The sequence below is a fragment of the Cynocephalus volans genome, chromosome 2 (assembly GCF_027409185.1).
Source record: "Cynocephalus volans isolate mCynVol1 chromosome 2, mCynVol1.pri, whole genome shotgun sequence".
Classification (NCBI taxonomy): Eukaryota; Metazoa; Chordata; class Mammalia; order Dermoptera; family Cynocephalidae; genus Cynocephalus; species Cynocephalus volans.
This window is the reverse complement of record NC_084461.1, coordinates 70,091,748-70,108,873: the sequence shown is the minus strand read 5'-3', so window position 1 is coordinate 70,108,873 and position 17,126 is coordinate 70,091,748.

Genomic DNA, 17,126 nt, shown 5'->3' with positions numbered 1-17,126 from the left:
TATAGTAGTCTCGAATGATTCCTTGTATTTCAGATGAATCAGTTGTAATACCGCCTTTTTCATTTCTAATTTTTGTTATTTGAGTCTTCTCTCTTCTTTTTTTTGTTAGCCATGCTAATGGTTTGTCAATTTTATTTATCTTTTCAAAAAACCAACTTTTTGATTCATTGATCTTTTGAATTGTTTTTTGGTTTCAATTTCATTCAGTTCTGCTCTGATCTTAATGATTTCTTTCTGTCTGCTAACTTTAGGTTTGGATTGTTCTTGTTTTTCTAGTTCTTTAAGGTGAAGTGTTAGGTTGTTCACTTGCCATCTTTCCATTCTTCTGAAGTGAGTGTTTAATGCAATAAATTTTCCCCTCAATACTGCTTTTGCAGTATCCCACAGGTTTTGGTATGATGTATCATTGTTTTCATTAGTTTTAATAAATTTTTTGATTTCCTGCTTGATTTGTTCTTGGATCCATATGTCATTAAGTAGAATGCTGTTTAATTTCCATGTGTTTGTGTAGTTCCCAGAGTTTTGTTTGTTATTAATTTCTAGTTTTAATCCATTGTGGTCTGAGAAGATACATGGGATAATTCCAAATTTTTTGAATTTATTGAGACTTGATTTGTGACCTAATATGTGATCTATCCTGGAGAATGATCCATGTGCTGATGAGAAGAATGAATATTCTGAGGTTGTTGGATGGAATGTTCTGTAGGTATCTGCCAATTCCAATTGGTCTAGAGTCTTGTTTAGATCTTGTGTTTCTCTACTGATTCTTTGCCTAGATGATCTGTCTAGTATTGACAATGGGGTGTTCAGGGTTCCCCTGCTATTATGGTATTAGTGTCTACTTCCTTCTTTAGGTCTAATAGAGTTTGTTTTATAAATCTGGCTGCTCCAACATTGGGTGGATACATATTTATGATTGTTATGTCTTCTTGATGGATCAGTTAAGTAGTGTCCCTCATTGTCTCTTTTTATGGTTTTTAGTTTAAAGTCTATTTTGTCAGATATAAGAAGAGCTACTCCAGCTCATTTTTCTTTTCTGTTTGCATGGTAAATCTTTTTCCATACTTTCACTCTTAGTCTGTGTGAATCTTTATGGGTGAGGTGGGTCTCTTGTAGGCAACATATAGGTGAGTCCTCCTTTTTCATCCAGTCAGTGAGTCTGTGTCTTTTGATTGGGGAATTTAAGCCATTTACATTAATAGTTGTTATTGAAAGGTATTGATTTTTTCCTAGCATTTTATTGGTTGTTTGGTTGTTTTAGGTGTCTTTTTTTCCTTGCTTTCTGATTTACTGTTTGGTTTCTGTGTTTGTTGGTTCCTTAGGTTGTAGATAGCGTTTTTGTTTGTTTTCTCTTCATGAATACCATTTTTATTATACTAGTGGGTTTTGATTTTTCTTGGGTTTTTATGGCAGTGGTAGCTATTTTTCAGGAACCAAACCCAGTACTCCCTTGAGGATTTCTTGTAAGGGTGGTCGTGTGGTAGTGAACTCCCACAGTTTTTGTTTGTCTGAGAAATATACTATTTGCCCTTCATTTTGGAAGAATAGCCTTGCAGGGTAGAGTATTCTTGGCTGGCAATCTTTGTCTTTTAGTATTTTGAATATATCATCCCATTCCTTTCTAGCTTTTAGGGTTTGTGATGAAAAGTCTGATGTTATCCTGATTGGGGCTCCCTTATAGGTGATTTGACGCTTCTCTCTTGCAGCTTTTAAGATTTGTCTCTGAGTTTTGCCAATTTGACTATAGCATGTCTTGGAGAAGGCCTTTTTGGGTTGAATACCTTTGGAGATCCTTCAGCTTCCTGGATCTGAAGATCTGTGATTTTTCCTATACCTGGGAAGTTTTCTGCCACTATTTTGTTGAATATGTTTTCAATGCAATCTCCATTTTTCTCCCCTTCTGGAATAACCATGACTCAGATATTTGAGCACTTAGGGTTGTCTGATATCTCTCTCAGATTTTCTTCAATGTCTTTGATTCTTTTTTCTTTCTTTTTGTCTGCTTGTGTTATTTCAAACAGCCCATCTTCAAGTTCAGAGGTTCTCTCTTCAACTTCGACAAGCCTGCTGGTTAAACTCTCCATTGTGTTTTTTATTTCGCTGAATAACTTCTTCAGTTCAGCAAGTTCTGCTACATTTTTTTCCAGGACATCGATTTCCTTGTACATTTCCTCTTTCAGGTCCTGTATACTTTTCCTCATTTCATCATGGTGTCTAGCTGAGTTTTCTTGTATCTCATTCAGTTTCCTTAGAATTATCACTCGAAATTCCTTGTCAGTCATTTCAAGGGCTTCTTGTTCTATAGGATCTAGTGTTTGAGATTTATTAACTTTTGGTGGTGTACTTTCTTGAGTTTTTGTATTTCTGGTATCTTTTTTTTGATGTTTATTCATTGTGGCAGGGGGTTTCACAGTCCACCGGTTTGAGACTATTGACTAACTAAGATGTTGCTGTGGTTGCCAATGAGGTATGGCTCCCTCTGTGACTGCTCAGTTGGCCTCTAGTGTCTTGTGTGTATGGTTGCCTCAGGTCTTGGGCCTCTTCGGCGAGCCACCTCTCTGATCAGCTTGGACTCTGCTGGGCTGCTGGATCACGGGGTGGTTCCGCAGGGTGTGTGGTCTCTGCTGAGCTTTCACTTCTTGTGCAGGACTTCTCCCTGTTCTGTGTGCTCTGGCCCGGGCTGTTGGGTCATGCAGTGGCGACCCCACAGGGTGTGTGGTTTCTGTCGAGTCTTCGCCTCCCTAGCCGGACCTCTCCCTGCTCTGTCCGCACTGGGCTGGGCTGGGACGTGTCTTCTGCAACCCTCGTCTATCACCTGGGCCTTCAAGACCCTGCTCCGCACCGCCTCACCCAGGAAGTCTTCCAGGTTTCTGCTAGGCGCAGAGGACCGGTCGCTCTGGGTGCCTTTGTAGCACTGTGTAGATCTTTCTCAGCCCTTATCACCTTCCTCCTGGTATCGTGGTTATTTGTGTACTTGTCTTATCTCCCACACCAGAGCATGAGCTCCTCGGGGGAGGAGCCCGCAGCACATGGTTCACCTTTGTATCCCCCCGGCGCGGACCGCGTCTGGTGCCCGCCCGCAGTCAGCTCTCCAGCAGGTTCAAGTGGACTTGGTAACTCTCCAACCACACTATTCCTAACCCGAAATCGGTTAGGCGTTTTTCCAAACTGGTGCCCGCAGAGATGGTATCTGCCTCCCAGTAACAGGAAGTTTACTGGGGGCCGGAGCTCAGGGTGCGGTGGAGTGACAGTTGGCCCAGCCCGTACTTCCTTGCCCTCCCGACGCTGGCCGGGGTCGCCCCACGCCACCAGCCCCACCAGAGAACCACGGAGGGAGTGGGAGGGGAGGCCAGCCTGCAGGCCCCGGGAAGCCCCGCGCTGGGGCAAGCAAGTGGGAAGGCTCAGTGAGGAGCCGAGCAGGGCGAGGAGGACAGGCTTGGCTGAGCCGGGCCGGAGCTGCCACCACCTTAGAAAATGGAAGCAGCCCCGGGGGCGGTGAGTGGCCCGGTGATGCAGGCGGAAGCTGGGCGGGCATCTGCCCCCTGAGCAGGGCCAGGTCGGGGGTCACTCACAGGGCCGTGCCAGGTTGGGCTGCTCCCTCTCTGCCTCTGCTTTGTCGCCGTCCCGTTCTCGGCTGCCGCCGCCTCGGGCTGCTCAGTCGGTCCCGCAGCGCGGCTCGGGCACTCCCAGGAATCTTCTTTTATGCCGGCCTGAAACCTCGAATCCTGAATAGGGCAGCTGGCCGCCTTCAGCGCGGCCCTGGCCTCCAGGATCCTGGCTGCATCAACAGCAGCCCTGGCGCCATGTTCCCTGTTTAGAGACTTGCTTTTCCAGCTAATAAACAGTTCTTTTCCTTCTCCATACTTCAAAGCTGTTGCCTGTAAATGAGGAAGCCTCTCCTGCCAAGGGCAAAGTGGCGGTCAGCCCCCACTACCAGCCACCAGCAGCGGTCCTCCCTTAAGAGACGGCAAGAGAAAGGTCCACAAGTTTCCCGGCTGCCTAAGGCCCAGTGGCCACCTTTTCCACCTCAGCTACTCTGTGCCAACCGCTGCAGCCACTGCCATCTTGAGCATCCAGGCTCCTTAATGTTTATTTTTAACAATCAGACACACACACCATACAAACACACAAAGAAGCAAGTTCATTTAGAAAATTATGCTTTCTCATTGCTATTTTTGTATACTTAAAAAATGCGATATAATTCACATCCCTTAAGATTCACATTTTTAAAGTATAAAATTTTTTTGACCTTTAGTATATTCACAGGTTAAGAAACTATCATCACTATCTAATTCCAGAACATTTTCATCACCCCCCAAAAGAAACGTTATATCTGTTAGCAGTCACTCCCCATTGCCCTCTTCCCCCAGCCCTAGGCAATCACTAATATGTCTCTACAGATTTGCCTCTACTGGATATTTCATATAAATAAAATTATACAATACATGGCCTTTTATGTCTGGCTTCTTTCACTGAGCATAATGTTTTTATGGTCATTTATGTTTCAGCATATATCAGTACTTCATTTCTTTTTATGAATAAATAATATTTTATTTATGGATATACTACCTTGTGTTTATTCATTCATCAGTTGATGGACATTTGAACTGTTTCCACTATATGGCTATTATGGACAATTATGCTATAAACATTCATGCGCAAATTTTTCTGTGAACACACATTTTCAATTCTCTTGGATATAAACCTAGGAGTGAAATTGCTGAGTAACTGTATGTTTAACCTTTTGAGAAACTGCTGAACTGCTTTCCAAAGCAGTTGTACCATTTAACATTCTCACCAGTGTCATATAACAATTGCATTGGATGATAAAAGTTGCATTTGCAATGCAATGGAAAATATATTGCATTGGGTGGAGTTTAACAGACCAGGAATTTTTTATTCAAGACTATTGCAATAGAAGAGAGAAATTGAACTCAACTTTGAATACAACAGTGGACACTGGGGATTTATAGCCAATGGGGAGAGTAAGGGCGTCAGTGGATGAAAAACTACTAAGAATGACTTGGTTGGGCTCCAAGGGCAGGTGATTCTTGCTAAACTGCCTTGGCACAATTCTTGCTGAAGTGGGCTCACCAGGCCAAGGACAGCAGGCCAAGGATGAGGCCTAGTGGAGGAGAGAGTTCAGAAGAGGCTGATGAAAGTTTGATCAAGGAGGTGTCCTTGTCCCCAGCAATTTGTAATGGTTCCAATTTCTCCACATCCTAACCAACAGTTGTTCTTCTCTGTCTTTTTTATTATAGCCATCCTAGTGGGCATAAAGTGGTATCACACTGAGGTTTTGATTTGCATTTCTCCAATGACTAATGCTCTTGAGTATCTTTTCATGTGTTGATTGGCCATTTGCATATCTTTGGAGAAATGTCTATTCAAATACTCTGCTGATTTTTAACAGGATTGTTTGTTTTTCCACTTTTGAGTTGTAGGAATTCTTTATATAATCTGGAAACCAGACCCTTATCAGATACATAATTTGTAAATATTTTCTCCCATTTGTGGCTTGTCTTTACACTTTTTTGATAGTATTATTTGCACAGAAGTTTGTATTTTGATGAGTCCAATTTATTTTTGGTTGATTTTCTTTAGTGTCTTCACTGCCTTTTAAAGACCACTTTTTCATGATTAATTCACAGAATCATAGGATTGATAATGAAAGTGATAATCAATGACTTAATAAGTCCCCAAATGTTACTTTGTATCAAAATCCTCCAAGAGCTTTTGAAAAACACAATTTTTAAAGTTCTATTCCAAGTCATTATAATTTAGCAGGTATGGGTCTGGAACCAGTAAACTTCATTTTTAATAACCAATTGAGGAGATTCTCATGTATGAGATCTAGGAACTGTATTTCAAGCCACACTGCTTGCAAGTAAAGAACTTAATTTAGAGACCATCCAGTTTACACCCCTGTGGTGGACCCACCCTAGGATGACTCCAGTGACTCATGCTGCTAGTATAAGCCCTTCCCCTTGAAAAATGGAACCTGTCATTTGCTTCAAGCCAATAGAATATAGCAAAGGTGATGAGATGTCACTCCTGTGATTGTTTGGTTACATAAGACTCTATCTCAATGGATTAGAAAAAGAGATTCTCTTGCTAGCCTTGAAGAAGCAAACAGCCATGGTATGGACTGTCTATGGAGAGGGCTGGGAACTGTGGGTGGCCTCCAGCTGACACCAGTGAGAAGGGAGGGCTCTCGGTCATACTACCACAAGGAAATGAATTCTCCCAACAACTGAATGATGTTGGAAGTAGATTCTTCCCTAGTTGAGCCTCCAAATCAAGCCAACACATCATGTGCAGACTTAATAGATCTTGGGCAGATGACCCAACAAAGATGTGACCAGACTCCGGACCCACAGAAACTATAACGTAAGTGTGTGTTGTTTGAAGCTGCTAAGTTTGTGGTAATTTGTTACAACAACAGAAAAAGAATTCACATTGTAAACCAGTTCTTCTCAATCTGTTTTAATCCATTCCCCTATTTCATAAATGTAAATACAATCAGCCCTCTGTATCCACGGGTTCTGCATTTGTGGATTCAACCAAATGCGGTAAAAAAAAGCTCAAAAAAATAAATGTGTCTGTACTGAACATGTACAGACTTTATTTCTTGTCATTATTCCCTAAACAGTACAGTATAACAACTATTTACATTGAAAATACATTGTATTAGGTATAATAAGTAATCTAGAGATGATTTAAAGTACATGGGAGGATGTGCATAGGTTATATGCTGATACTATGCTATTTGGAGTGTCTGAGAATTTTGGTATCCAAGGGAGGTCCTGGAACCAATTCCCCATGGATACTGAGGGACGATTGTATACTATTTACCCTCTTTAATATTACCTAAAATACAAAATAAATATTTTGACCAAAAAAAAAAAAAAAAAAGAAAAGAAAAAAAAACTCAAGGCAATGATGTAAAAGGCTGCTTTGTTTTCAAAGTATATAAAACTCTATTTCCTATTTTGATATTTGCTGTAAAGTCCAGATAAACTTCAAATAGATTAAATGACTTGACCTGAAAGTTATAAAGTTAGGTTTAGCTGTCACCATCATATGCTTTCTCCTTTCTAAAGAGCTCCTTTAACCTTCTTGAAGAAAGAGACTGTACTTAGTATTATGGAGATCCCTTTTCCAAAGGAAAAATTATCACGAGTGAGTTGAGAAAGAAAATTTTCCAGCTGGTAAATATCTTAATAGGAAAGGTCTTATGATATATAAATATTAAATCATGTATAATTGTACATTGAAAACATTATCATTGTTGAAAAGATTAAAACGACCTGAAATCAGGGCCATTTGAGAAACTGTTTCACAGCAAGTGTAATTAATCAGTATAGTGTCTGTGGGTACCAGATGGCCAAGAATCGTTTTGGGGCATTGATTAAACATATATATTCCCCAGCCTCCAGAGCAGGGACCTGAGATTTTGGATGTTAAATAACTGCCCAGGTATGTCTTATGATTAGGCACATTTGGGAGATTGAGTAATAAGGAAAAATACACTTGAAATATTAACTGATTTATTAACAGATTGATGTGTTGATATTCCTGTGTTTAATTACTAATGTGCAGACTCAGCCTCTGTATTGCATCTTCAGGGACAGTTTAAGTAGAAGACTTAAGTATGGAAGAAACTGAAAGTAAATGTTCTGAATTTATCATACGATTGACTTTTAATAACTTCTTTTTCTGTTGGAAAATAAGATCCATAGGGAATAGAAGCATTATTATTCAGAATAAATATTTTTGGAATTTATGTTTGCTGATATTATCAATGAACGTGTCCCACTTATCCTGTGAACAGAGCAAACAAAGGAGAGTTCGGGCCTCTCAGATTGGCAAAAGAAGTCAAACAGAAAAAAATAGAAAGGAAACACCCAATGCTTTCTAATAAACTCTCATCATCAGAGTTTGAATCCCTTCTGAATTAACCGAGTGGTCCAAATATTGGATTTAAGAATGGTTTTTGATTTTTTTTTTTTAACTGGCTCCCTAGACTTTGTGATTAGCAAATAGGTCTTGCCAATTTTGATAAATTAGTTGTAAATGAATTAGAAACATGTGGACTTATGTAGTAATATTTTGAAATAGGGGAAAGGTGCTTGTGAAATATATTTAGTTAATGCCAAAGTTTAAATGTTTTAGAAATAGTCTGTGCTAGTTTCAGAAAACGAAACATTTCTACTCTGTCAGCATTCTAACTTCCTTGTATTTATATAATGCCTATTTAGCCTTAAACCTGAGTTAACAGAAAGGAACATTTTGCAAAGTAACCAACATTTTTACTAATTCATGAGCACTGACTTCACTGTTCTCTGTTATTCTTAGTCAATCACATGCTCCTTAATGTTCACTCCTTTTTTCACCCACATTGGAATACAGGAAGAGAACAAAGGTGAGTGGCTCACAGTTCAGCACATATCCACTCATCTGCCCATTGGCTGGTGGGCCTTTAATCAATGCAAATAATACATAGAATTCTGCACATATTCTCCAATGCATATTCTTGAAAAAACAACCAATAACACACAAAGTTAATACAATGCTGAAATATAATATGGAACATGAATCATAACAGTAATTGTAAAGCTATGGGAACATTAAATAAAGAAGAATAGTATTTTACCTGGTATATTAAACTCAATTTTTCCATTTTTAGTTTGCTATATAATGTTATTTTTATATCCCATCCAGACAACTGATTAAATGTTAGAAGATTTTTGTGAATTATCATTTCTTTCACCTAAACAACAAATGCATTTTTAAAAATTGATAAATTGATGTCAAAATAACCTACTAACTTTGAATATTTAATCACATGATACAAACACTTTGGGAACTTCAGTCATTTATGTAAAAAAAAAAAAAGTATTTCATACATTTCACACAGAGATTAGGTTTTAAAATATGTAGGGGAAACATTCCTTCCTACTCTTAGTAGACCCTTGAGTCCAAGATGCATTTTGTTGTGTACAATTGCTGTACAGCAATTCTTCAGCACATTAAAGTTTGCAAACTACTGACCTAGACTCGAGGAAGAAACAAAGGAGAGTTACTGTGCAGAGATTCCAGCAGCTAGTCCCTTCTGCTTTTAAGATACCTGTGAAATCCCCACAGGCTAAGGAGAGAATAGCTAGAGCATTCTAAAGTTCTCTCCTTTTCTGCAGTTATCCTTTTGTTCACTCACTTTTATGATTTGGCTTTTATAACCTTAAAACCCGTTAACAGGAATGTTTGGGGCCAAGCTCTGAGGCAATAGTGAAGTCAGATCTTAAAGAGGTCACTTTCTAAAGACAGAGGTTAGGGCAAAGTTCATTTATTTAATGGAACTCTGCTGATTTAATTCACTTGGGGGAGAAAGTCAATTCAAATAAGATAAGTTTGTATTTTTTGTGTGTATGTTACTGTCTGTAGTGAAAAAGAAATCCACAGAAACAATAAAGAAAAGTTTTACTGGTGGGATCATAATTGTTTTTATTAAACATAATAAAACATAATTCATCCTAGAAATTGAAGTCTTGTTAGAAACATGAAGACAAGAAGTCAGTCGATAGACCATGAAGAAAAGCACACCTCAAACTTTGATGAGTGCACAAATTATCTGGAGAACCTGTTCAGTACATGTTCTGACTCAGTAGATGTGAGTTGGGTCTGAGATTCTGCATGTCTAACAAGCTCTCAGGTGGGCTGCTGCTGCTGCCGTTGCAGGTTCCCAGACCACACTGTAAATAGCGAGGATATAGAAGACCATGTGGAACCAACACCCAATGACTCCTAAATCATGCTGCACTGCAGCTGCAGATTAAAGAATGACAGCAATTGCAAACTCAAAAGCTACAGAACAAAACGGTAACAATCTACGGACTGAAACTTCTATTCTTTGGTCTATTATTTTAATGTTCCATAGGCAGCCATTACATTCTATGTTTTCAGACAAATACTATTTTTCTATTCATATCGTCAAATCCTATACTCAACAGAAACCACGTAGAAGGTTTTCTGTAGGAAAAGGCCAGTGATGTAGATAGATGATAGAGCTTATGCAGCATGGTGTTATTATATGTCAGTGATTCTAATGGACAAAGAGACAGTAAAAACCACTTGTGACGCATGGAAGATTTGTAAGATGTTTACACAAAGGAACAACTCCTTCACCTCTTGAGTTTCTATTATTGTTTAATTTTAAGCTTTATTTTTATGTTCAATAAGTGGTTATTTTTATGATTATAGACTACAATGAGGCCATAACAAAACGAAACGAACAAAACTCCAGTGTTTTGGTAAATTCATCAAGACAGCCACTTAATATACTAAAGAAACAACAAAGCAATTCCATAATCATTGAACATCACAATTCACTGGTGCTATGGTTTGAGTGTATTTCCCGAAGTACACGTGTTAGAGCCTTGATCCCGATTGCAACAGTGTTGAGAGTGGGACTTTTAAGAAGTGATTAGGTCATGAAGGCTCTGCCCTCATGAATGGTTTAATGCTGTTATTATGGGAATGTGTTCCTGATGAAAGGATGAGTTTGGTCCCTTCTCTCTCTCTCTCTCTGTCTCTCTCTCTCTCTCTGTCTCTCTCTCTCTCTCTCTCTTGTATGTGTGTGCTCTTTCCCTTCTGCCTTCTACCACTGGATGACATACTTCACTGCCTTCTACTATGGGACAATAACTCACCAGATGCAGGCCCCTTGATTTTGGATTTCCCAGACTCCAGAACTGTAAGAAATAAACCCATTTCTTTATAAATTATTCAGTCTATGGATTCTGTTATAGCAATACAAAATGGATTAAGACAACTAGATATATGACAATGTACTAACCAGTTTGATCAAAACAGTTCATCCTCCTCAGTTATAATACCCCCCTTTTTAGATGCTTTACAAATGAAATGAGTCACAATCCCCAAGTAACATGATAGAAAATTGTCCAATGTTTAATGAAGTAAAATGCTAGAGCAACTTTAATAAATGCCTTAAAATTGGAAATAACTCAATAGGTCTGAAAAGAACAAATAAGACACTCTCAAGAAACAAAGGAAATAATGCAAAAAGAAAAGAGTAAACGGATTTATCTAGAACAGATATTAAACTTATAGTGTCATATAACTTCTAGCAAAGAAAATCCATTCTGACAGCTTACAATGTCAGATTGATTAGAAAAGTTTTGGAACATTACCAAGGTCCATGAAAGGCATGGGAAATAAAAAACACCTTTCAAAGGAAAGAAAAAAACACCTTTTCCTCTGTATTGAAGAATATTACAGTATAATAACAGACCAAGGGTTCCTGGAGAGTTGCCATGTGTTCCATGAGGAAGAATAACATAAACCAATATGTGTAATTATAACAGACACCACCTTAGCTAATATTCTATTGCAATTGCCAAGTGATTTGAAGTACCCGAGAAATACCTATACAAACTAATTTCTTGGATTTGCTTTTTAGCTTTGTGAGTACAGGAATGATAAATTGTTTTTGTAACATTGGACTAATAAACCAGATTTTTGCTCTTTTCTACCTTGCCTGCCACAGAAGTAAGTGAAAAAGCAAAAGGAGATGGCTTCCTTGACAACTGTCTCGGATGCTTCAGAGCCTTAAGCTCAGGGAACACAAATCAGTTAATAAAAACGTATCTGAACTCAGTTCAAGAAAAGGTTTAGCCCTGTTTAAGTAGATTGAAGAACGCACTTTCTACAGAAAGGGCCCTCAAACTATAGGTGAGAGAGAATCACCTAAGGAGCTTGTCAAAATACACATTCCCAGGTGCCACCCTCAGAGATTCTGATTCAGTAGGTTTGGGATTGGTTAACCTGTGTTTAAACCAGAGCCTCAGGTGTTACTGGTGCAGGTGACTTTCAGAGCACATTTTGAGAAACTCTGTTCTAGAACTTGGTTTTCAGTGTCCTCATGGAAATATACTGGAACTCTGTGAGCAAAGAAAAACGTTTGAGAATACTTCATGGGCTTACTTTTTTCCCTTTATTCTTTTCTGACCTCAGTGCAGAAGGAACAATTAATTATACCCTTCAGTTCATGGCACATAATCATCATTGTTAAAAGCAAGGATTTCCCTCCGTCCATCCCTCCATCCGTTCTTCGTTTCTTTCCTCCCTCCTTCCTTCCTCTCGCCTCTCTTTATCCATTTCCTTTTATTTCCACTCCAATTTATCATTTCTTTTCCATCCCATAGTCAATCTGTCTAAGGCTTTTATTGTGAACCTTGTTTTCATGCTTTTCTTCAAAATTAGTATTGCTGTTTTGTGTGCCTGTATGTAAATTGCTTTGTGTTTTGCTTTTTGTCCTTAAGCACCATTATTTTAAGATACATCCATGTTGCCATGTATGTATTGAATCCATTGCTACACCCCTGGTGTGTATCCATCACACCGCCACAGTGACAGACACCAGGTTGCTCCAACTCTCTGCCACCACATATCATGCTGCAATGGGTATCATTGTATGTACCCACTTGATCTGTGTAAGAACCTCTTTGGAATATATATCAAGAATAGAATAGCTGGAGGTTTTCAGTCTAAAAGAATGTCTCCTCCAGATTACCCAAGACCACGTCAACCGCATTTGCTTCTCACTATCTTATTTCCACAACTTTAAAGAAGAGCATGGTATAGCTTGGCTGGTGCAGGGATGTTTAGGAATTTGTTTATTCTTCTTTCATACATTCAACAGTTTACTGAATGCCTACTATGTGCATTTGATGTAAAAATAAATATGAGATATTTCAAAAAGTTTGTGGAAAAATAGAATTAAAAGATAATATGAATCTTTCCATGAACTTTTTGAGCTAACCTCAAAGTTTACATCCTTCACCATAACTGTATATATATAATTTATTTTTACATATGGAGAAAGTAAGACTTGAGGTCATACAATGAGTTATATGACAGAGTTAGGATTTGAAATAAAATCTAATTTCAAATCCCTAGAAAGAATAAGATAGGGAGAATATTATCTATATAAGAAAAACATTACCTTGCTCTTTAGAGAATATGAAATGAGAGAAAATAGATGTTTTTCTCCAGATAATTCACACTTGTAGTTCTTGATTTGTTGGGGGAAAATAGTTCCTTGGTAAGATGTGAGTATCCAGCCCAGGAGACATACGAATGCTTTTGTGTTCCAGAGAGAAGAAAGGATTCCCTGTGGCCCAGGGCAGCGTTGTGGGTGGAAGGTGAGCCAGGAAGACCTGACAGCAGAAGTTTATGAAAAGGAAAGGCTCTCCTTCAAGCCACCATCTCTCTCTTTCAGTACTTTCACTAATGCAAGCTCCAGAAGAAGGGGCGCAGGGTTCAGAGCAGGCTCATGAGAATGAGGTAGCCTAGAGGACTCCCCTATGAATGCATGCTGACATGGAGAGGCTTAAAGAGCCAGCGATCATTTCCAGTTTAAGAACTCCTGAAGAAGAGCTCTCAGCTTTTTCTAGTTTGATATCTTAATAAACACAAGAGCATGTTGAGATTGTGTTAAGACAATGGTTATTCTTTAATATCAATCTCAAGTGAAATACCTAATAGCAAAAAGCTACAATGAATTTAGTAATGCTTTAATTTGTATCTAAACGTTTTACACATACTGGTATAATTTATTTTATTTTTTATTTGATTAGCTTTTGCTAGCTGCTCAGAGTATACTCTCTACCTGGTGCAGACAGTTACAGGGTCTCAGGAGAGCTTGGGTGTGACATGGATAGTAGAGAGTGGGGTGCTTTCAACTTCCCTTGTGGTGTTTTGCTATTTTACATAAAAATAACCCAATGGTTTCTCTTCTCACTGCTGCCTTTCTAGTCTAGGGTGTGATGGAAGTGTGGGGGCTGGTAGTGGCTGCTCAGGAGGACCTAGGTGTTGGCTTTGCTCAGCAGGTAGACAGGCTGCTTCCTTGTGGCTGCCTCAGTGAGGTCACAGGTGATCACGTCACTGGAGGCCTGGGGAGATTCCGGACGCTCTGGGGTCTCCATCACCATGGCCATGATCGGAAGAATAGACTTCTCAAAAAGAAGCTTGCTCACCAGTGGCCAGGACCAACCTTGGGGAAACCCAGGTGGTGGGGGGAGGGCATCCCCTGGGTACTCGGTACTTCCTTAGGAGCGTTACTAGACATGGTCCCCAGGTGGTGCCAGTAATAGTTGTGGGTGGCCAGGAGTGAACCATTGGGGATGATGGCTGCCATGTTCTGGTGGTGGGCTGATGGAAACCCTGGTGCCCAATCATGTGTGGAAAGGACACGGACACTAAGGCTGGAGCATGCTTGCATAGGAGACCACAGGAGGCCTTTACAACCAAGATGCTCCACGGGTTTGGGAAGTGTATTCATTGTACTGTGTGTTATCCATTGCCCTTACAGCCTAGACCCTGTGGCCTATCCTAGGTTAGCATTTAGATCCCCAAACTCATACTTCCTTCCTTTCTCCACCAGTCCACAATAGACCATGTCTTGGAAACCACTATTCTAAATGCCCCAAATCTGTACCCTACATTGGGCACTCTATTAGGGTTCTCCAGAGAGACAGAACCAATAGGATATGTATATGAGAGGGGATTTGTTAGGGGAATTGGCTTACACGATTGTTAAAGCTGAGAAGTCCCCCCATAGGCTATCTGCAAACCAGATGCTGGTAGCATGGCTCTGTCCAAGGCCAGAAGCCTCAGAACCAGGGAAGTTGATGGTGTGATTCTCAGTCCAAGGCCAAAGGTCTGAGAGCCTGGAGGTGCTATTGTTGTAAGTCCTGGAACCCAAAGGCTGAAGAGTCTCGAGTTCGGATGTCGACAGGCAGGTGAGAAGAGTGTGTCCCAGCTCCAGCAGATGAAGAGAGAGATTCACCTTTTCTTGTTTTTGTTCTTTCCAGGCCTCCAGAGGATTGGATGGTGCCTGCCCATATTGAGGGTGGATCATTCCTACCTCGTGCACTCAGGCCCACATGCTAATCTATTCTGGAAACACCCTCATAGACATACCCAAAAAGATTGCTTTACTGGGTTTCTAGATATTTCTCAATCTAATCACATTGACACCTGAAATTAACCATCACAGGCACTTAACATGTCACTTTGTAATCTTAGGTTATGCATTTTTTTATGTTAATATTCCTCATCTCCTTCATCTGGATTGTAAACTCTCTGAAAAGAGAGACCACACATCATGTGCCCATGGAGAAAGAACAGTGCAGAACCTTACTAAATAAGGAGGGGAGAAAAAGATTAAGCACCCCACTCTGTGCTAGGACTTGTGATGGGTGCTTTACATTTATAGTGGAGATTGAGGTTGATTCTACAGCCTCCATTCCAACTTTACCCTTTGTGCAACAACAAAGGAATGGTTTCTAAATAGTCTGATCCCATCTTGGTAACCCACTCCCTTGCCTGTGATGGATCCTGGCACTAGGCTCCAGCCAGTCAGAGCATTGCATTCACCTGAGGAGTCCTTGCATTATGGCTGGACATGAGGCCTAACTGGGACAATCAGACTGAAAGGAAAGGGTTTTGTTTGTTTGTTTTTCTCTTTTTGGGGAAGAGTTCAGGATAGAGCCAAAGCTTTGAGCAGCTGATTTATAGAAGGATCTAGATCCTTGATGTCAGTGAATCACTAAATCAATCCACCAAGCCCAAACCAGTTTGTGGCAGATGTCCTCTATTTGCTCCCACTTCTGTCATCCACCTTCCTCTCCGCTCTGACAGACTGATCTGCCTGCACCGCATCAACGGGCTCTCTTGCCCTCTGGTTTCTGGTCGGCTTGAGAAACTGGTGGGAGATGGAAAAGAGGGAGGGGGTGCAGTCAGCCTATTTATTCTGCTGCAGCTTCCTGTTTTGGAATACTGTGTTAAATGAGATAATACATATTTTACTATTTAAACTAGAGTTATATTTTCAGTTCCTTACAGTAAAAAGCATACTACTGATACAGATATTATCTCATACAAACCTTAGAAGAAGTCAAAGCAATATTATTATCTCCATTTTACCGTAAGGGAACCAGGGTTTAGAGAGGTGGAGTATTTTAGAAAAGGATACAGGCTTGAAGGAAGCCTGACTTTTTTTTTTAAGTTCAGACACTGATTTATGTTTACTGAATGCTCTATTATTGTATTGCTGACTTTATTTTTAAAAGTTTATAAAATGTCTTTTAAATTCTTAACCAAAGTTCATAATCAGAAAATAGACTCATTTCATCTTATACACAGGTCTTAGCACCTGGATGCCTCGTACACATTTTCCTTTATCCTTTACTTACCCTTAATCTGAGAAAATTCTTAAATAGGCTAAAACATACAATTAGAGGAACAAATTTGTCTTCTTTAAAAAAAAAACATCCCTGGGATACATCCTAAGAGATTAGGGAAAAAAGCCTTTTTATTTGGAAATAGTTTTAAACTTACAGAAAAGGACATGAATAGTACAAAGAGCACTCTGTGTGCTTTACCCAGATTCTCCTGTTGTTCGTATTTTGCCTCAGTTACTTTATCATCACATCACACACTTCGCTCCCCCCTCTCTCTCCCCCTCCACAAATATATGTATATATTCTCAAATAGTTCAGAACTATTTGAGAATATGGTGCATACATTCTGCTCCTTTACTTCTAAATATTTCAGTGTATTATCTACTAAGGAGGACATTCTCTTATATAACCACAGTACAGTTATCAACTTAAAAAAATTAACATTGGATACTTTAATCTGATCTATAATTAATATTTCAATTTTTCCAATGACCCAATAATGTTTTTTATGGCATTTCCCCCCTCCATATAGAATTCAGTCCAAGATCACATATTGTATTTAGTTTTTGTGTCTCTTTAATCTGCTTTAATCTGGAAGAGTTCCTTGGCCTTTCATTAGCTTTTATCAAATTGCCTTTTTTGAAACCTCCAGCCTCACTCACTTCCTCCTTTTAAATAAAATGCTCCTATTTTTTTCCTGATGTTTCCTCATGATTAGATTCAGTTTACGCATGTCCTGTTGGAAAACCACCTAGGTGCGAGTTTGTTCTTCTCAGGATATTGTACTCAAAGGCACTCAGTGTCCATCTACCCCTCTTTGATAATTTAAATTGTGACTACCTGGTCAATGTGTTATCTGAA